This window comes from Lissotriton vulgaris, chromosome 3_1 (genome assembly GCF_964263255.1).
Source record: "Lissotriton vulgaris chromosome 3_1, aLisVul1.2, whole genome shotgun sequence".
Taxonomy (NCBI): domain Eukaryota; kingdom Metazoa; phylum Chordata; class Amphibia; order Caudata; family Salamandridae; genus Lissotriton; species Lissotriton vulgaris.
The window spans coordinates 1445040279-1445062080 of record NC_141689.1 but is presented as its reverse complement, the minus strand read 5'-3'; the positions used below and the strand labels follow the sequence as shown (position 1 = coordinate 1445062080).

The following is a 21802-nucleotide window of genomic DNA, read 5'->3' as shown; positions in this document are numbered from 1 at the left end:
GGCAACTTACATTTTGTTACTCTTAGTAACATCCTAAATTAAAAAAAAATGTTTACAATAATTTTTTATTTACTTATGAAAATATGAAGTGCGCAGATTATGTGATTACTCATTGCAAAAAGGCTTCATCGCCCAGGCGCTGTTATTGTATTGTATTGTAATTGCATTTATATAGCTCTAACCACCCCTGACAAGTAAAAGAGGTATGAGTTGATGCAAGGAGGTGTAGAGGAGGGAAGAGTCTAGAAACGGTTATTTTGTGGATGATAGTTGTGGTATGGGGTTTGTGTGAATGAGAGAGTGGAGGTATGCTACAGTTGCCTATGATATACATGTGAAATTGATATTGGTATAGGTGCAAACAGTAGCATGCAAGTGAGTGAATGTTTGCATACCTTTAAATAGAGCTCTGAACATACCTAATTTAATTTATGGCCACAGTCATCCAAGGAGCAATGATCACAGTAACTCAGACCACAAACATTTGTACTGAACAAATGTGGACATCAAAATAAGTGCTGCTGTCATCTTGCCTTGCCCTTAATAGGTAAATCTCATATGAACAGTATGTCAACCACCTGGAAACCCCTCAATGGACACTTATTTCAGGACTAGTTTAATTTAGCGTTCTAAATCCAGTATTTGCATACTTGAAGTCAAGTGATCGACTGCAGGTTGACTAATTCTCTGCAAGTCAAAATGTTGGCATTTAAGAATAACTGCAGAAGATAGTGTTGGTATTACTATTTGTGTTGTACATATTTGGGGATCAGAATTATGAATGGATATCCAGCACATTGCTCCTACCATCTGTGCATTGGCGTCTCACTGTTTCCTGTTTTGGTGCATTTCCTCAGTGTTGTAAAATCTGCCCACTTAATTGAACGACAGGGCGTAGCAAATATGCTACAGGCCCTAGAGCATGAGCAAGCAAGGAAAACGGGCCTCGTGACTGCTGTTTGGGTTGTAAAACAGAGCTATAATCTGAAGGTGCTAGCAGCGAACCAATGTCTTAAAAAATGGCCACCACGGAATTGCCTGGTGGGGAAAAAAGGGGCAGTCTGGGGCTGTGTACACCGTGGCTGTATCTTTGTGGCTCACTTTGTCTAATTATTTGGGATGTTTTTCTGAATTGTGATCATTAAGACAACTTTGCACAGTAGGTGTGAACTCACAAGGAATGTGCAGGTCAATGAAATGCTGAGGAAAATCCATGTGACAGTTTTCCAGGGAAATAGTGTACTGACCTTTTGCCAGGCCAGAGAGTGTCACATGGTATCCACAGTGCGGCTCCATGAAATCCAAAGTCATTCTTGTTTTCTCCACTCTGGGGCCTTTGGAGTGAATCTCTGAATAGAAGCTGGTTGTGAGGCATTATCAGTAGCTCCTCCAAATAGTTGCAACAGAATGCCCTAAAATAAATTTATTTAGAACATTTTTAAGTAGACATCATGGTCTTCTAACCTAGCATCAGTCTCAAATGGTGATCTCTCTTATACTTATTAAATTTTTACGTGCCAATTTCTTTTTTCACATCTTAAGTATCTGTATGTTGATAAGAACCCGAAATTATTGTCTACTTCCACAATTCATATTTCGAAAACAAATTACAGGGTAAATCTAGCCCAATTTAACACTCTCATTCCTCTTCTAAATATTTGTCTATTATTTTCTTGAGACTGCTTTGGCTGTGTTTGGCAGGCTGGTGAATGTATAATTGACCCCACATTAGTGAGACAGAACATCAGTCTCTGGTTCCTGTTCGGGGTTCTTAACCTTCTCTAACTTTGAATAACCTTTTTGACCATTACTTATTCTGCCACCTTATGTATTCATGGAACATTCAATGACATCACCTGGTGGATCTATTGGAAGGGTCACTCAGCCCTCGCAACATATCTGGACAGTAGGTCATGGCACCTCACTTAGCATTGGCCACCTCCTGTCTCAGTGGCGTAGCAAGGTGACACTGGTTCTAATGCAAGCAAGGGTGGGTAAAATGGCCCTCCCAGTCCCCTCTACCCCAATGTCACTGCACCTGCTGCACCCTGGTTAGCTACACCTCTTACCAGTGTGTGACGTAAAGACAGAAAGACCAGTGCTAGATGCTATATACATTGTACCACCAGGGGCAGGGGTATCAGTTTGTCCCCTCTATTTAACTATGCAATACTCCGGGGGCATGGCCATGGTAGTGACCAAGATGGCCGCTAACCTGTGAAGCTTAGGGGGTCGCGGTCTGCCACAGAGCATGAATCACCCCAAAAACCGCATCTATCCTGCTGGGGGGACATGGCGATCGAGGTGGGCTCCTGGTGGTTGATTTTGGGGGGGCCAGACATGCTCAATGCCTGCATTGAGCCTGGTCACCCCGGCACCGCCTTAGAGGCCCCGTGGGAGCCTGAGGCCGAGACTGCTGAGTATCGCTGGAGCTGGGGTCCCGGCTTCCCCCTACACTGCCGGGTCGTCAACGGACACATGGACCCGCTTCCGCCTCTGATCTCCTAAACCTAGTGCCACATGCCGCCAGGGGTCCCTCCTGCCGGGTCTTCCTCCTATGTCAGTGATCCAACCTGTGCTGGGGATCTCAGCTGCAACTTCAGAACTCCTGGTGAGCGTGCCATCAGTGTTTGGATCTCACATCCCACACCAGCCTCATCTATGACTACCTAGGGCCTGGGGGAGGTGACTGGGCCTGTTGATGCTTCTGTGTAGCTCCCTCGGGCGACAGCATGCGTGAAGCCTTTCTGGTGTCATCGTGCCACTGCATGAGACCAGGGTGTGCCCCCCACGTGCACCAGCGGGCTGCCCCTCGGACCCCCTCGGCTCCCAGCAATTTCCTCGCTACCGAAGTGGCCATCTCTAAGCACATATTGGACTCTGTCCGGTCCTGCTGAGGGCCGCATCTGGGCCGTGCCTGGGATCTCTGGAGACTCTTGGCGGGCCCGGGTGGATGTCGCAGCCCTTGGAGTAGTAGGGGTGCCAGGCGAGCTGCTGGTGCCCCTTGGTGGCAACTCAGAGCTCATTCCAACTTCCTCATACTGCTGATGCTTTGGCCTCTACTCTAAATAGTGCTTACATGCAACATTTTGGAGCTCTATGCCCAGAGCCTCACCAAATAGCGTGCATCCATTTCTGTGAGTCCTTCTTTGTTGTCTCCTGAGGGGACCCCCACAGTGGTGCTGGAGACATGCACAGCTCACTGTGACAACCACATACTCGCATCGATCTACTCACTGGGTCCTCCCTTTGTGCACACATGCCGCTTCCAATGATGGGTAGAGGAGACCCGAAATAGTGTAAGCTCCAATTTGAGTACACCAAGCCCACACACCATGAGGGGTCACAGTCTGACACCGACGAGCCTCTGGACAAGTCAACAGTTCCTAGGGGTACAACCGACACAACAGCCATCATACCAGAAATCAGGGCTGTCTTTTGCGCTACCGACGCTCACCTTAACGCCCTTGTCAGTCCAATTGGTAGTGTGGGTCAGCACTTGGACTGCCAGAATACTTGGCAGGACTGTGTTTAGGAGTGGCTCTCTGATTTTCTTTATATAGTGCAAACTTGATCTGAAGGTATCAGAGCGCTTTAGATGAGCACCAGTTGCGTTACACAAGGACACATTCATCTTTGGTAGGCACGGAGAGTTTAAGTGATTTTCCCAGAATCACAGGATGTTGAGCGTCATTGCCGAGACTTGAACCCACTTCCCCAGATTTGAGGCTGACCACCATAGCCATTAGACCACATCCTCTGGTCTGGAGGATGGTGCTGAATCCATGACGAAGTGATTAGAAAAGATGGAGAACATCCTTAAGACACCGAGTATAAAAAATGAGGATCCTGAGGCACGCTCCTAGTGAAACAACATTTGCACACTTGGAGTGGCGGAGATGGCCAACATGGGACGCCCTGATGCTTTCTTAGAGATAATACTAATCGAACTCTTTGAACGCGCCAGTTTTATGTGCACTTTTGCGGTTTTCTGCATGTTTGGGTGTGCCATAGTGGTTTCTGAAAACATTTTTTCCCCCGATGAAGGGCTTCTTATAGCCCGAAGTGCATTGGGACAGGATGAGATGACATGTAAATGGATGTTATTGTTGATGAACAAAAAAATTATTAATTCTCTGAACAAAGTGGTATCACGCTCATAAATACCATGGATGTGATGAATTAAAAAGCAAAATTCTTAACAATTGGATGATTTTTAGATTCACTATGTATAAAGAACCATCAGTGTAGAGGGACACCTGGCAGTGCAGAAGGGGATGTCCCTCAGTGGGGGAGCTCATACTTCAGTTCAAATGACATTACACTCAAGGTTCATAGAGTGTACCCTTCTACATGCTTTAAATCAAATTACATTTGAAACTGTATAGAATACCTCGGAGTGCATATCCCTGTATATAAGTCACTGTTGCGGTGGAACACATGCACTGTTCCCTTGGTTCACGCCCACTGGTAGGAGCCCCGCTACAAACGCTCCTGCCCCTGTATACAGAAGCACTGAGTGCAGGTTCCTTGCCCCCATACTCTGTGATGCGGTCCTTATTCTGCTTTTGAAACCTGGCAAGGCCCACTTCTTTGCTCCTCATACAGAACTTGATCCATCCTAAATTTAGATAATACATTTTTTGCCAAGGTCCTTACCACGTGCCTTTCCTTGTTAACGGACCAAATTATAGCCATGGTGCAATCCAGATTTGTTCCCTACAGATCTATCTCCTTCAATATGACAACAATGTTTGCTATTTTACACAGGCCCTCCCCCACACCTACTGCGGTGGTGGCATGGTGGGACGCAGAAATGTCGCTTGACTCCCTTCCTGAGAAAAATGCTGACAAAACTCGGCTTCCCTTGTGCTTTCATTTCCTCAATTATGCTCCTATATAACTAACCGATGGCTTGTCTGAGGGTGAACTATTTGCTCACCGAATGGTTTCCTGTCACCATGGGAACCAGACAGGGATGCCCCCTCTCCTCTTTATAATTCCAATAGACCCATTGGCCAGTCACCTCCTGGAACTACACATGCATTGCGGCCTTCAACTCATGCATTGCCGTCTCCTGGCTCAGCTCTGTGTGGGCGACATACTATTGTTTGTCCGTCATCCCACCAACAATGTCCCACCACTGATACGAGAGACTGTCCGCTTTGGCAGCCTGTAATGCCTTCACATAAACTGGGCTAAATCTGAGCTCTTTCCTCTGACAGTGAACACGCCCTCCCACGTACGTTGACCATCCTTTGTCCTGGACCAAGGATTGCACCAAATACTTAAGTATTCACTTACACTTAGATAAAGAGCAATTCCTTCGGTTAAACTATGCACCAGCCATAACCGACTATTGACTCAAGTGAAGTGCTGGATATGCGCCTTCGCTCTCAATGGCCGGACGAGTTGCAATAATCAAAATGGTTGTGCTCCCTCGTTTTTTAGATCTCTTTTTCAATATTCCCATCCAACTTACACAACACTTTTTCAAAACTCTGCGCAGCCTCCTCTTGCGGCTCATATGGGCTGTCTGTAAACTTTGTGTCAAATGTGATCCCATGGCTCTCCCCTACGAGCTCAGTGGTTTCGGAGTCCCGGATTTTGTTCTTTATTTTCTCGCCGCACAGTGACAGTATGCACACTGCTGGTATCATCCTGATGCCCGCATCCCGTATCTCAGACCTGAGAGAGACCAGACCGGACAACTGCCACTCTCATCCCTACTGCCGAACGGCATCCCCATGGAGCCAACCGGCATTCAGACCCTCTCTACCACTTACTGGGCCTGGAGGAGGCTCCTTCATGCTCTGGGAGGGGGTATGCTTTACACCCCAGCCATCCCTCTGACTGACAATCTATCTATTGCTCCCCCTCACAAATGAAAAACTAGTTCAGCATACCCTAACCCACCATGTTTTATGTTTAAGAATTTTATATAGCGCGAACAAGACCCGAAGATGACAGTTATCAGAGCACTTAACATGAGCACCAGTTTCGTTACAGATGGACACATTAATTTTTGTTAGGCACAGGGAGATTAAGTAATTTGCTCAGAATCACAGGATGTTGAGCATCCTTGCCGAGACTCGAACCTGATTCCCCAGCTTCGAGGTCGACCGCTCTAGCCGTGAGGCTACATCCTCTCACCATGGTCTCCGTACCTTAGGGGACATGCTCTCTGATGACCATGCTCTTAGACATGTCTACAATACCGGCTTCCAGAAAGCCACTTATCTATATGGATCATTTCATACTGCGCATATTCCACAATACTCTGCATTCTTGAATACCCACGTACCCGCTTGCCACAGATGAGTTCCCCTCACTCTTGCTTGTCATAACTGACGAAGATGGCGATCACTTAGTTTCCAGAATGTATTGCTCCTGCCCGGCCTTGAAACCTGACTCCACTGCACATGTCAGAGAGGCCTGGAGCACGAACCTGGGCTAAATCGCCGACATGGTTGGGGCCTTCTGCTCTTCCCAAACCAAGTTATTGTCATCAATCACAGGCACAAGCTTATACATTTAAAGTTCCTGCACAGAGCATATGTTTCCCTTAAAGACATTTGCCAGATCAAACCCACACACTCAACTCAGGGCCCCAAGTGCCAGACCCAGATGCTGATTTTGTACACCTCACCTGGACATTCCCCACAATCGGTCGCGAACGGTTGCAATCTGCTGCAAGAGCCCGCACTGAGAAATCTTGCCAGGAGGCGTTCTAGCACCCAAAAATCATGCCAGGGAACGCAAATTCTCCCTTGCATTCTGCAACTTAACGATGGCGAACCACGTGTGAGAAACAATTCCACCACCTGGCGGTTGGTGGAGTTTTGCCATAACTCCGCCTTACAGGCAGGCAGATTGAAGAGTTGACAAAACTCTGCGAACTCTGCTGGCAGAGTGGAATTTTTGCCCACCCCTAGCCAAAACATGCTTCTAATGTGAACGTGGTACAGGCTATGATATGAAAATGATAAGGGAGTTGCACACAGTGAACTTTGAACTCTGGCCCGACAAGCAGGGCTGGACTGGCAAAATCGGCCCTGTAACAAAATCGTCCGACACCCACCCTGGCCAAGAGCTTGGCGGTACCCCCAACCCCCTGTGGGAGGGTTTTGCCGAGCCACTTTGCCAGGGCCGGTTTGGGTTCCCAGTCTGGCCCTGCCGGCAAGAGCATATCTGCATAAGTCATTGAATAAGTCAAGTCATTGTAAAGGTCATATACACTGTGCAACATTTGCACAACATCTCAAATACTTGCAGAGGAAACTCCCCAAACACTTGTGAAACATTTGTCTGCAGGAACTTGGAGCTTGGGAGGCCTGATGCTAAATGTGCCAACTCAGCCATTTGTATTTCTGCAGCAGACAAATCGAGGGCCATTGTGACTGGTTCACATGTGTACGTAGCTTGTCAGTAAAGCATCCGGACATCCTTCCAACCGTGTGACGCTCTCAATAAACACCGCATTGTTAATATCCACCCAGATCCGCTGCCTGCTCGCGCAAATGGCACTTTTGATGGAATTTTGCCGTTTGCTACTTTCCAAAGAAAACTTGTTGAACTGCAATAAGCCGAAGGCAGCCAGCCCTTCTTGCTTTCCCCGTCCATGGTTTCAGGTTGGTCCTGAATGTCTCCTATTGTGGCGAGCAGCATTTGCGCTCAGATGCTGAGCTCTGAATAGATCAAGGTTGAAAACGCGAGAGAAATAAAGGTGCTTGCAATAGAGGCAACGCTCAAAGCCGCCGTTGAATGAATAATTCTCTGCAAGGTACAAGGACAAAGGACGACTGGTATTTTATTAATGGTATTTCACTTTTCCTTATTGGCCGAGTGCATAATTACCGCCATGTGCCCGGAGTTTTGATGTAGCCATGTGCCCACTTTAAAATGTTTTGTTGCGACTCGTTTCTGGAAATACTGCATGTCTGTCTTCTATGTCATTCCACAGAGGGTTGTGTTCGATCTTATAATGTGTTTTGAAGAGTGCACGTCATTCTTATTTGTTACTTTTATTGGTCCCAGGTCGGGGGTAGCAAGGGTACTGTCGTCTGTTGAAACTGGGCAGAATGTGTAAGAGTATACTACTTCCTGATAGGAATCAAGTTGGTGAATTTTTTAGTTACTGTAAAGGTAAAAGAGGAGTTAAGTTTTCTCTAATTACTTTTAACAATTTTGATGGGTACAGCTAGGTGGACTTTAGTGAACAGCAAAAAATGATGCCACTTTGCTTGGGTAACCAGCTTACATTGACCTCATTTATACTGGTTCTACCAGTTCTTGTTGGTCAGTGAAGTGACAAATAAATGTGTAGATTTATATAGAGTGGCTTATCACCTGTGAGGGTAACCAGGTGCTGTCCATGGGCATGGGGAACATAAGTGATTTGCTGAGAATCACAGGATGTTGAGCTGAAGCCAAGACTCGAACACAGATCTCCTGCTCCCGACTCGACAGCTCTGGCCGCTGCCCCATATCCTCTCCGGTCACAAGCTTCTGTTTTAACACACCCCAGTATGGCAATAAAATAGCTCTGGGACCCACGGTACCTGGGGTGTTGCAAGGAGGGCCTCGCGGTTGGTGGACGATGGATTATGCAGTAAACACATTGCAAGAGGAATTGCATAATCGTTGTGTTGACGGTAGGGCACCCTGATATAACTTTTAACAGTCACACATTTGAGGTAAATGAATTACCACTGTGATATCACTGAGGGAAATCACTAAGTAAAACACCAAGAGAAGTTACTGTACCAACATTCCATATAAGGTAGTTTTGGGGGAAATTTTGTTGGTTCTTTTAATTTGGACCGTTGGGAGGGATTTACGACTGAACTGCCAATCTGTCTTTAGGTGAGGCAAATTGTTTATGTTACACATTGTGGACACATTATAAACAACTTCAGCATTAGAAACTACCTTCACAATACTATTTCAAGATGGCGTTGATGAAAGCTTGTCAGATGTGGTCACATTAATAAGAGGTTTCTGGGCGTGGCTTCGTAGGTCCTTCCAGTGCTCGCTCTTGAAGTAGAGCACGATCGCGACTGGTGTTTGAGCGGAGCTAATCTGGACTCGCATCCCCACGCAGTAAGTGTATATGCCTGGTTGTAGGGCTGTGACAGAGCCCGTCGGTCTGCGATGCACGAGACGAGGCAGTGTGAATGCCAGGGGAATTATATTGTGAGTGGTCCCAGATTTGGGGTGAGGAGATTCTCCGTAGCCACGAGGGGGACAATTATGCGAGGTAGTATATTGGTATATAGTGCAACTAGCACGGGGTCCCTATTGTTTTAAAGGCTCATGACGCCATTGGCTTCAGCAATGCAAATTGAAATTAAGGAATTACCTTTTTCACAAATCAGATTGAGAACATTGTGTCACATTTTGTAGATTTTATCAACTATCTACACATAATTTTTTGTTGACATTGTCACACAATTCATGTGAGTAGGGTCGGGATCTGTGTACCTGTCCTGAAGAAGAAGAAGCCCGCTTCGAAACATGTTGGCACACACACGAGGTCTTGTACATTAATACAACACACCTCCGCCTCACACTTTTTTAATAATACCGGCACTAAGACATATTACATGTTTCTACTCCACATGTGCTAGGTATTTTTTAACATTCACTGATCATTCACTCCTGACTCTACCACTCACCCTCTCTCACACTACACATAGTGGCAACACGCTGCATTCCATAGAGGGACGCGAAGACCCCTATGATGAAGCATTACACCAAGGGCCCTTTAGGTGTGTGAGGGGTATTTAAGAAACACAATGCACTTATAAAGTGCCTATCAGTCCTCTCCCGTGCTGGCTGTGATGACACGCACTGCACCTAAAATACAACTGAACTGAGTGAGTGCAGAAAAATAAAATGAAAATGACATTGTGCTATTATCATTTTCTTTTTCGCACTGCTCAGAGACCAGTGAGGTGACACTCATCTGCCATAGCGGAGGAGCCGCTGCTGGCGATGCCTTAGTTGTTAATCTTAGCTCTAAGAAGCATGGTGCAAGAGTTAGAGAGGACGGATGTAACAATGACCCTTGAACTTAAATTTTGACTAGCTGAGAGAAGTGTTGTGAGGAGTAGACTTTGTCGTGGTCTCTGCAGATACCTTCGTTGGGAATCCAGAGAAGCCCATGGTCCAAGCACAACAAACTTTACTAAAGAAATGTCTTAGGTATAACAAATGCTGCCCCACAGCACAAATTGTCCGCTGACCCACACATGCTTTATGACTGAGTTTTCAGACTTTAGGACTTTCTTTCATTTTGGTGCTCGTGCCTTAGTTTTTCTCATTCACCATTATCATTCTGGTAGTGAAAGGAGATTAACTTCCAAACAAGTAGTTAAGTGCCTTCTTTCTTGATGATCTCTTGGTGGGCTGATGTGTGCTGCAATTTTGGGACACCACAAGAAGTTTAAGTAAACCAACTCCTCACTCCCACTTCCCCTGCAAACATGGGTGATCCTGCACAGACCCAAGCTCGGGGTAGTACCTTGCATCACTTTCAATATGTTTTCTCTATAGACCAGTTGAGGAAGTGGATGCATATCATTCGGTTGGTTGGTCTGTCATCGGAACAAGGTAATTAATGACAGATCCAGCCTTCCTCAGGAGATAGCTAAAGTAATAGTCATTCCACTCCTGTAATATGTGTTCCCTAAATCCAACTTCTCCAGCTTCTTGTGGTACATATGTAGTGATTAATTTGCGCTAATGTTTGCAGGTGTTGGGAACTTGTTTTTATCATTGGACTGTAATTAGGAGCAGAAGAAAGAAAGGCAGAAAACGGGGGAAGAGTATGGTAAGAAAAGAATGACACGGTGAGAAAGTAAGGATCAAAAAGAAGGTGCTTTCATAAGGCACAAAAATAGCTGTTGTAGAATGTTGTCAGAAAGATGCATGAGGTGGTCCCAAGATGAGGCAGCCTTTATTTCAGCAACCACAGCATTCGGCATCATCACCAGTAGTCTTCTTAGAAAACCTATAACACACTTAAGAGTGAGGTTCCATGAGAAATGCATCATGGGACAGATATAAATTGCATGGCCTCCACATCTTGTCCACTTAATACATCCTCCCTGGGGGTCAGGTGCGGCCTGTGCAGGTTAGAGCGGTGGGGCAGGGGACAGGGTGAGGGGGAAGTCGACAGATGACGACGAGGTACACTTAAATAAAATAAAAAAACTACTTATCTTGCGCTTGCTGCATCAGCAAGTCGGTGAGGTGGCAAGAGCAAGGTAACTGGTTTTCATTTTTTTAACATAAGTTTATCTTGTTATTGTCTGTTGACCCCCCCACCCTGCCCAACCGCTCTTACCTCACAGGCCGCACCTGCTGAAGGTAGATGATGTACCTTTACCCATTGCATGTTGATCTTAACTGGTCTGTATTTTTCAGTGCAGAGGGAATTGAAGCCCCTGGGGGGCAGTATCACACAACATGGCACTGACATTGGTAAGGTCGACATAGGTATGTGTCACATATAGGTTTAACATTCTTTTTATGGGAGTTCTAGGATCCCATCAAAAGACATCATGGGCACATGGGGAAAATCAAATGTTAACAGAAGGATGAAGTACTGACTGAAGCCTACAATAGCCCTCTTCAAGTGCATCACAGTAGATGTGTACTGGGAAGTCTAAAGATGTATATTTTTATGGACTTCACCAATATCGATTAAAGCCTGACCAATGCTGAATTTCCCTTTACAAACTTATGTTTCATACATTTTGTAATAGCCAGAAGAAACAGTCTCTGTGGGGGTGCATGACTTGCGGCTTTAATTCCCGTGGTCAAGTAGCTACCTGGGTGTAGTGAAGACCACTGGCCTAGTCTTCAGCAGTTCCTTCTGCTGGGGTGGGCTTGTATCAGATTTCACCAGAAGGGTTGCACACTGATAGTCAAGCCAGCAGCAGCCTCGCTCCCCAAGAGCATCATGGTAGATGTATTTCAGAACAGTGTATTTACTCGTATTTTTTATAATATTCACGGAGCACTTCAGCTGGTTGTATGTTGTTACAATGCATTCCGTTGCAACGCATGCCTTTTCCACGCATGCGTTACAACGGAATGCTTTATCAACGCATAACCTTTACCACAAATATTCCTTTACCATGCATACCTTTACCATGATTTTCGTTGTAAATGTATGCATGGTAAGGGCATACTCTTGGTAAAGGTTATACCCCTCCCCTGTACCCTTATGTGACTCCCCAGCCCCAATCCTTCTTATATTTAACCCTGCCCTTAACCCTCAATCCTTTCATATAATTTTTTTTATAATACTAAAATTCCCCTTACCTCTTCACGTCGTCTCCTCTCCATCTTCTGTGGTGATGTTGTACCTCATAAAGAGGAACCAGAAGTTTCTTTCTGTTTCCTCTCAAACTATGCCGATTACCTGCACTTCTCGACGTGACTTCAGGTGAGTTTTTTTTGGGGTGGACCCCTCCAAGCCCCCTTTTTTTTCCCCTTTTTCCCCATGTGTTTTTATTTTGGGGGGAGACCCCCCAAACCCCCTTTTTCTAATTTTACCCTTTACCACACATGCCTTTACTACGTATCTCATAGTAAAGGTATGCGTGGTAAAGGCTTTCGTAGTAACCACGCATGCGTTGTAATGCATGCGTGGTTAAGGCTTTAATGGAAACGTCCGCGTTGTAGTGGCCGTTTCCCCTTCACTCAGGTAGTGCTGAATAGCTCTTTTCATGGGGAAAATCAATCCCAGGCGGAACTAGCATTGCTGGGTTAGTACCATGTCTCTTTTCGACAGCACCACAAAACATGTTGGTAAGTGTCAGCTTGAAAAGCCAAGGAAATCGGAGGAAAAGCTTATTGTATAACCACAACAGGAACACAAACTCTGCGAATGAGAGAGCCGTTGATACTACGCGTGCATTTTATTTCCTTTTCCTTTCTATTTTTTTCAATGCAGTACTCAATAAATAAAAATGAAGAAAAAAATTAAATGTTTTAAAAAAAGAGTATGAGCACTAACCATGAAGACGATGAATATGAGATGACAATCGATTCAACGCCATTTGCATCGAGATATTATTATTCATTGGCATTCTATCATCAAAACAAGGAACATATGCATTTCATTTTGGAGTTGTTAGTAGATTGTAAATGTTCATCTCTAACGTCTTGCATGAAGACAACTAGTTTTACTTTCTCTCCTACCATGACAACTCGCAACAGAGGTGTACTGGGACTATGCAGTGCTTGTAAATAAATGAGATGTTAATTTTACTCTCTGTGTTTTTTCCTCTGGGTCTTTGGGGCCAGACATCCTTATTCATCACTCGGGTCCCCTGTGTTGCACTCCTGGTCGATGCACTCTGCAGATGGTTCTTTATGACACATTCTGGCCCCAAGCCTACAGCGTGCATTGCGAAAGAGGAAGTCTTTTCAAGGACATGACCTCTCTAAAATGGTGGAAAAGCGGTGTATTGTCATGTGGAGATGTGACATGGCATAACCCTGGATCCAGCGCCCTGCAGAAGGGAAATGACCAGGAATTCCTCACTGTGTCCCTGAGTGCCAAAGATCTTTACACAGTAAATTAGGTTGGTACAAACAGTAGTTTATGAGAGAAAACTCCACATCCTCTTTCACAAATTCAGGGCTGGTTGAATTTTACATGAGTAACTTGTAATATCAGTGCAGCAGGTTTTCATAATGTGTCGATTGGTGTAAATAGGGACATTCACATAGGAAGGGTGACCCCACAGGTTCCAACAAAAAGCTACACACTTGTTTCACCTCCCCCGGAAACAAACATAAAACTACACCAGTGAAAAAAAGGCAAAAGTGCCTTCCTAGGGTGGGAAAGAAGTGGTAGCCACCCCGTGAAGGAAAAGGGGTAGACACAAGAAGAAATAATTTTCCTAAATAGACAAAACATTACTGGTCCAAAAGCACCTGTGTTCTTCATTTACTCATGCAGGATTTGCCCTTTTCTAAAAACTATAAATAAGGACATTTTGCACTTTGGAGTACCCTTGAAAACCCACAACTGTTATAGGTTTCCAGAAGGTCTCAGAGGTTCCTTTGTAAATCTCATAAAACTTTCAAAATTTATGAGCAACTGGACAGGAATAAAGTTCCAACTTGTGCAGCTAGGACTTTGTGAACCAGAAACTGATTCCTAGAAAGACATGTTCACTCTTTAGAAATCGGATGTGAAGGCTGTTATTTCTTACACTGCAACACAGTTCATTGCAACCTCACATCCAGGAGAGCATACCAGCTCACTGTCTTAAAAAAAACAGTTGGAGATCCTTTTCCACTAAGATGTCGAAATTGTGTTATCAGTCTTGATTTCCAACTCTCATGAGAAAGGAGCTTCATCTAAACTGAAATAATAATGTTAGTAGTGTTTATCCTTTCTCTAAATGTTCCAGCGTGGAATGTGTAAGTTCAAACAATGGCATTCTAAAGGTACGTCTTGTCATCAAAGTACTGCTAGTACCCTTCTTACAAATCTTGAAATTTATAGAGAACATTTGACACAAACTGATGTGTTTGGGAGTTGATGGCATTCGTTCCTGAACATGTTCTCCATAGAAATCACAATTGTTGCCAATTTTTGTAGACATTAAGAGCTGGATTCCAAAACTGTATTTTGTAGTACATAAAATAGTACTACTGTAGTACTAAAAAATGCTATTCATATACATGCATCCAAAGATCTCAGCTGCTGCCTCACCTATGTTTTCTGTGCAGAGCTCTCCGTTCAGATGACAGAAATCTCCATACACGTAGGTATATGTTTTTTTTAAATATATGTGTAAGGGATAAGGGGGACTTTCTGAAAAATGGGGAAATACTTATTAGCAAATTGGAGGGGTTTCAGAGACTAAGGGAGGGGTTTAATGAGGACAATGCGTATATAAACACCCACCCACAACAGAGTCAGATAATTACAGTTAACAAACTATGGGGCATATTACCAAGGGCATTATCGCCGCATTAGCTGGACTTTTTCCAGCTAATGCGGCGATAATTTTATCGCCCTATTACCAAGCTGTCGCTAACACCAGTTAGCGACAGCTTGTAGGCGATAGCGGGCATTTAGGGGCCCACTTTGCATGTCAGCGATAATTATCGCTAATGACATGCAGAGTGGGCGTGCCAAGATGTTAGCGACTGAAAACAGTCGCTAACATCTCTAACTCCTATTCACAACTTTTGGAAATATTTGCGCTAAGCGCGAATATCTCCAAAAGCTAACGCCTACTAAAAGCAGTTCTTAGCCATGTTATCCAATGGAAGGTGGATAACATGGCTAAGAGCATTGTCATGATAATGCATGAATATCGCTGATTTTTCAGCGATATTCGTGCATTTCGCACGATTTTTACCGCTTTTGAGATAAACCTTGATAATATCAAGGGGACATATTACCAAGCAATAGCGATAATTATCGCTATTGCTTGGTTAGCGGGAAAAAAATATCGCAGAGCACCGAGGGTTTTTACTGCTGAGATACCTTGATATTATCAAGGTTTATCTCAAAAGCGATAAAAATCCTGCGAAATGCATGAATATCGCTGAAAAATCAGCAATATTCATGCATTATCGCGACAATGCTCTTAGCCATGTTATCCACCTTCCATTGGATAACATGGCTAAGAACTGCTTTTAGCAGGCGTTAGCTTTTGGAGATATTCGCGCTTAGCGCAAATATTTCCAAAAGTTGTTAATAGGAGTTAGAGATGTTAGCGACTGTTTTCAGTCGCTAACATCTTGGCACGCCCACTTTGCATGTCATTAGCGATAATTATCGCTGACATGCAAAGTGGGCCCCTAAATGCCCACTATCGCCTACAAGCTGCCGCTAACTGGTGTTAGCGACAGCTTGGTAATAGGGTGATAAAATTATCGCCGCATTAGCGGGAAAAAGTCCCGCTAATGCGGCGATAATGCCCTTGGTAATATGCCCCATGGTATGTCAGCGGTAAAAATCCTCGGTGCTCGGCGATATTTTATTCCCGCTAACCAAGCAATAGCGATAATTATCGCTATTGCTTGGTAATATGCCCCTATAATTCTAAAGTTACTACAACCCTGAACATGCCTGCTACTACCCCTAGGTGTAAATATGCACGCCGAAATGGTGAATAGCAAAATACTGTAGTTATACCAAGGAGTGGTAGTTAATTTACGTGTCAGTAAATATACAGATGTATATTTACCTTTCTGAATTGGAACTGAAGTCTGTAATGTGGATTTAACGCGTCTGATTGTGTACACAACTAAGTCTTGCTGAGTTGTTCCACAAAACTTTATCTAATTAAAAAAAAACAAGGTGTTTATTTGGGATGATTTCTGTAGCATAGGCATGCAACTATGGGTCAACTTTTGCACGCATTTCAACAATGTATACATTTAAGGACAAGACACGTATGAAAAAGGTAAGATGATGCCTGGTTTCCACATAGGTAACAAGTTGGCCTGAGCAAATTCTGGTTTTTCCTCATTGTTGTGAAGCTTTGCTGCTGAATTCCTACCTGAGGCAAAATATTTTCCTTCATTTCCTGCAAGGGAGCTACTTCATTTTTAACTCTGGGCTACTGCACATTTCTTTAACTTCTGGAGAACCGCTGTCATGTCTAGACCTTTTATGTTTTGCTTGGCAGATATTTGTAGTAATTACTTGCTCTTATGTTTCCTTTTCTTAATGTCAGTGTGTATTTGCTGCGCTATGGACGACTTTTCAGTTTAAGGCCATAATGCTATATTCCTGTAGCAGCTAAAGAGCCCTGTACCAATAGACATGCAGTACCACTCTGAATAATTTAGAAGCTTTATAACCACATTCCAACCTTCATCCTGGTCTATAGTACCACACATTGTACCTTTTCCCATTTGTTTCTAATTGTTCCAACATCCATGAGGAATTTCTAGTTCCAAAGCTAGCCAAATAGGTAATGCTTATAAATAAATATCAGTATTGCTGACTTAGAAGATGGCAGCAAACAATTGCAGATGGAAAGGCATTTCAACATTATTTGTAGTATTTGTATTTGGTGTTAAGTCTCAATATTTGATTAAAGGCTATTGCCGATAGTTTTCTCATTAGTGACTATATCATTAATGCGTAACTTGAATGATATTTTGTATCAATAGAATGGGAGGGATTGTGAAATCTTTTGCTTCTGATGGAATTTAGCTGAAATATCCTTGACTGTGTAAGATGTTAATAAATCTACAAAAATATAAGATTACACAGACTAGAACTCACTATTCTGCTGCAAGATTCATGGCAAGTGTTATGGTAAGGGAAAAATAGGTATTTTTTTTGTTGTATTTTTGCAATTTTATATAGTGCGGACATGGCCCGAAGGCATCAGAGCGCTTTACAACAGTAGCATGATACAAGGGTATAGCAAGTTACAGTTACCATAATTGCATTCAGACATATTGCATCGGTAGCTGCGACCAAGACCAAAGCAGCCATTGAATAGGGAGGTACACGATTCAAGCATTGATTCAAATGGTGGTGACACACAATGAATGTAGTTCATCTCCTGGATAGAGTATTTAGGTATGATTAAGGGCACTTAACCCAGGTGTCTGTCAAATAGGAGTACCTTGAGGTCCTTTTTGAAGCTGGCTATGCATGTTGTTAGGTGAAGGGAGGGAAGTAAGGAGTTCCAGATACTTGTGGCACTACCAGAGAATGACTGCCTCATGTATCGTTCTCGACTGAAGGTGATGGGTTCCAGGAGCAAGGATTGGACATTTCTGGAACCCCTATTTGCTCCAGAGATTTTCAGTTTATCACTTATATAGGAGGGTGAAGAGGAGTGCAGAGCTATGTGAGTAAAGCAGGTGGTTTTGAATTGGGCCTGAGCTTTAATGGGAAGCCATTGGAGGGTTAGCAGGGCCGGGGAAATGTGTTGACATTTCTTGAGACCTAACACGAAGTGCACTGCTGCATGTAGAGTTGCTCTCAGTGGGCCTAAATGAACTTTGGGAATGCCTGAGAGAAGTGCATTTCGGTAATCTAGTCTGGAGAGGACGAGAGACTGCTTCACTGTTTTGAGGTCTTGTTCCGGTATCAGTTGCCTGACACCCCACAGCTGCCTGAGTTGGTGTTTTGCACTTTTGGCCATGTATGTAGTGTACCTGTGGAGGTTTAGATGATTGTCAAGGTTGATTACCAGGGATCTACCACTCTGGCAATGGCAGGGCAGCCATCCAGGACGGAAACATTGGCTACCCATTCCGGTACTGGGTTTTTTGCTTTCAGAGGTGAGATCAAAAGAAATTCTGTTTTAGTTGGGTTAAGTTTTAGATAATGGTTGGACATCCAGTTTTGAATCTTGAGAAGCGTGATTGAAATCAGGGCAAGGTCTTCAGTGGAAGAGATTTTCGTGTATACTTTAGTGTCGTCAGCAAAGAAATGGAAGGGAATCCCGGTATTTCTGAGAAACACACATAGTGGTTCTAGGTACAGGTTAGAGAGGGTTGGGGAGAGGATCAAGCCTTGAGGGATCCCTTGATGTACATTGACTGGTCTTGAGAACATGTTGCCAATTTTCACAATTTGGGAGTGGTTGGTTAGTTAAGAGGAGAACCAATTGAGGATTGTGCCTCCACAGCCCGTGCGTTGTTCAAGAGTGTGAAGGAGGTCCAGATGGTTGACAATGTTGAAAGCAGCAGCCATGTCCAGGAGGACCAGGAGGCAGGAGTTCCCAGAGTCGAGAATTCTAAGAGAGTCATCGACTATTTGTATAATTGCAGTTTTTGTACTATGGCCCTGGCGGAAACCTGATTGGAGAGAGCCTAGGAGGTAATTGTTCAAATTTGTGAAGTTAGCTGGGAAGCAACGCAACTTTTGACTTAACCCTTCTAGAATGATTGCAGCAGTGGTGTGAAGGTATCCACACAAACAGAAGATGTCACATGTTCTGCAAGGAAAAATTGCATAGACTGCACCTGCCCAAGTATTTATGAAGGGAACCAGAAGCCCACATTGCCTCAGAATTTGAGCTCCGTGTCCCATTCAGGTAGTACTGGCTGACTATGAGCTACAAAATGCAATTCTGCTGTACCTATGAGGGTAGGAATGGGTCCTCAAGTCTCTTTGCTCACTTGCTAGTTTTATTGCTGTCAGCTCTTCAGGGGAGTTGTCTTGGGAATCACTTTGCCGAGTACAATGGGGGTGTTCTAGTTGACCCTCCATCTGAGTGGTCTTCTATCTTCCTTCCCCCTGGCTAGCAGGTTTCCATGGATTCTACCAAACCTGTGAAGCCTGTGAGATTTATTGGAGATCAACCCCTATCTCCAACAAAAAGCCAGTAGGACAACACCTGCAAAAGACTGGCCTTGCTCTGGGCAGTTGTGAGCCTCACCTTGATGTCTGCATGATCCCCAAAGGGTTACATTATTGGCACAGTGAGGGGTCAAGTCAACACTGATTTCAAGAGCCATGACCCAATACAAATGAGAGCCACTGATGGGGATGGTTCCTCAACGCACTCCCTTATGTAAGGTTTGATATGTTACAGGCCAATGATATGGCTATGTTTATGGTATGAATAGTTCAAATGTTTACCCATACTTAAGCTAAGAGGATATCCCTCCATTGTGGGTATTTTTCTATTGTAAATATCCTCTATACATTGAAAAATGTGCCTTATGCCATTGTAAGATGGTGCACCAAACCTGAAAAAATGTTTACTGGACCAGTGATGATTTTTTCATGTTACAAGTGTCTAGGGTGCTCATTACATCTAGGTATACAGGTGTATCAACACAGTTGCAAACTGATTTCTGTCTCGTTGGTTGTAATTGTATTGTAATGAAAAAGCAAAGTTTCCACTTTAATCTGAGTGACTGCATTATTCTGATGGAAACGCAAGTTCTTTTTAAGAGGTGTCTAACATGGTTTATGTCACATGATTTTTTATGGTGCAAAGTTCCCCATGTGCTGTTGTTTTAGCACTGGCAGGTGTATTGGGTTCTGTGGTAGAACACCTTGCTCAATGGTGGGCAAAGCACTGGGGCTCCCAGTCTTTCATCTCACAAGGAAGTATGCGAGTGTCCTTGACAAGTGTGTTAATGATGTTCCCAATGGTATACAACGTTTAGCACGCATTTTTTACAACGCACTACCATTACAACGCAGGCATTACCACGCATACCATTACAACGCATTGCGCTGGGGGGCGCTCTAGGATAGGGAATAAGTTTAATTTTATATCCAACACCTTCCCTAGTGTCCACGGGGACTGGAGTTGGAATATAAAATTATACTTACCACTATCCAGCACCTCAAAGCGCTATGCGTTGTAACGGTATTCGTTGTAAATACCGCGTTGTAAAGGTATGCGTGGTAATAGTATGCGTGCTAACGTCATACATCAGTTCCCAATTCTATGAGGCATGTTATGTGCCTCAGAATCGTCCACTGAGGTAATGCTTCCTCGCTATACCTGTATTTCTGTTGCATTATTAGGGTATGCTGTCTTCTAATTTACCGACTACTATTTTGGATTTCTCTGCAGGGGCTGGGTGGTATTAGACCAATATATGCCTATGGGAGTTTTGGGTCATGTGTCTGATTAAAGGTTTGGTGGCCATCCTCGTCTTACTCCATAGGTGGATTATTGTGCATGTCATTGTCTGCAAGTCCATGGGCAGGGTATAGCAGTTTTCCCAGTGCTCTCAGTGTACATCTCGTCTTGATAATGTCACCCCATTAGCCTGGTCCAGGGTTTATTTCAGGAACCACTGAGTTCTCCATCATGTAGTAACAATGGTGAATGGAGAGAGGAGAAGGTTTTGGATTGGCAAAAAGGAGGGATTTGTTGGATTGATGTTGAAATCTGTAAAAAAAAATGTGCCTTGTTGGGAAGTGGAGATATTATGCAGCCAGTGTGTGCTGGTGACTGGAGATAGTGGACAATGAAGGAATGTGTGAGTGTAACTCCGTAAGGGTAACAATAAGCCAGAGGAAGATAGACTACAGCTTGCAGGACACATAGATTTGGGAGACAAAGGAAGATCTGCTGATATCCACATGTTTATAAGAGTGAATGTAATTTCCTTCCTTATAGACCTTTCCCAAATAATACTTTATTTTCATGACAAAGATACTAATTGTTACAAAAGGGTTATGTCCTGGACTCCAAAGGTACACATTTAAACTAGCTGTCCAGTCCAGATATATAATTTTGCCCAATTAAGATTAAGGGGGTCGTTTAAAGTCAAACCCTGCTGTAAATCGTAAAAGTCGCAGTTCACCCGTCTCATTTAGAGGTGAGCCAAGCACATAGTTCCCATGGCAGAGCTTCAGCTGGATCTCCAGGTGGGAACCCTTGATCTGATGTCCCATCTGCCATTGGAGCTTGCACAAGAAGTGTTGATTCGAGAAATGGACATTGAATCAATGGCTTCAGTGCACAGGGAGAAGACTTTCTGAGTTTTATGCCACAGATTGTTTGTTTTTCACAGTTGTATGATGGAACCACAACTCCCTAAACCACACATGCCTTAACAAAGCCGTCTCATTTTCCACACAAAGATTTAAAAAAAGCACTGCATACAATTCTAGGGAATAAATGTTTGTGTCTCATTCGCTGCTTTTGACCCACGGATTAAATGCGTTTTTCTTTCTACGTGATGAATGCAGAAAATGTCCGGTGGAAAGGGCAAGGACAACATAATATGCTAAGTCCCTTAAATCCAATATTAAAGCGTGTCAGAATGTAGAGTAATACAGGTATAATTGCCACTCCTTTACAGACCCCTTATT

General features: G+C 43.9%; 1 protein-coding gene across 5 annotated transcripts in view; it reads left to right on the top strand.

Annotated features, from left to right (window-relative positions):
* EPHA5 (EPH receptor A5) overlaps positions 1 to 21802 on the top strand; it is a 726990-nt gene that overhangs the window by 33850 nt on the left and 671338 nt on the right. The window lies entirely within an intron of this gene.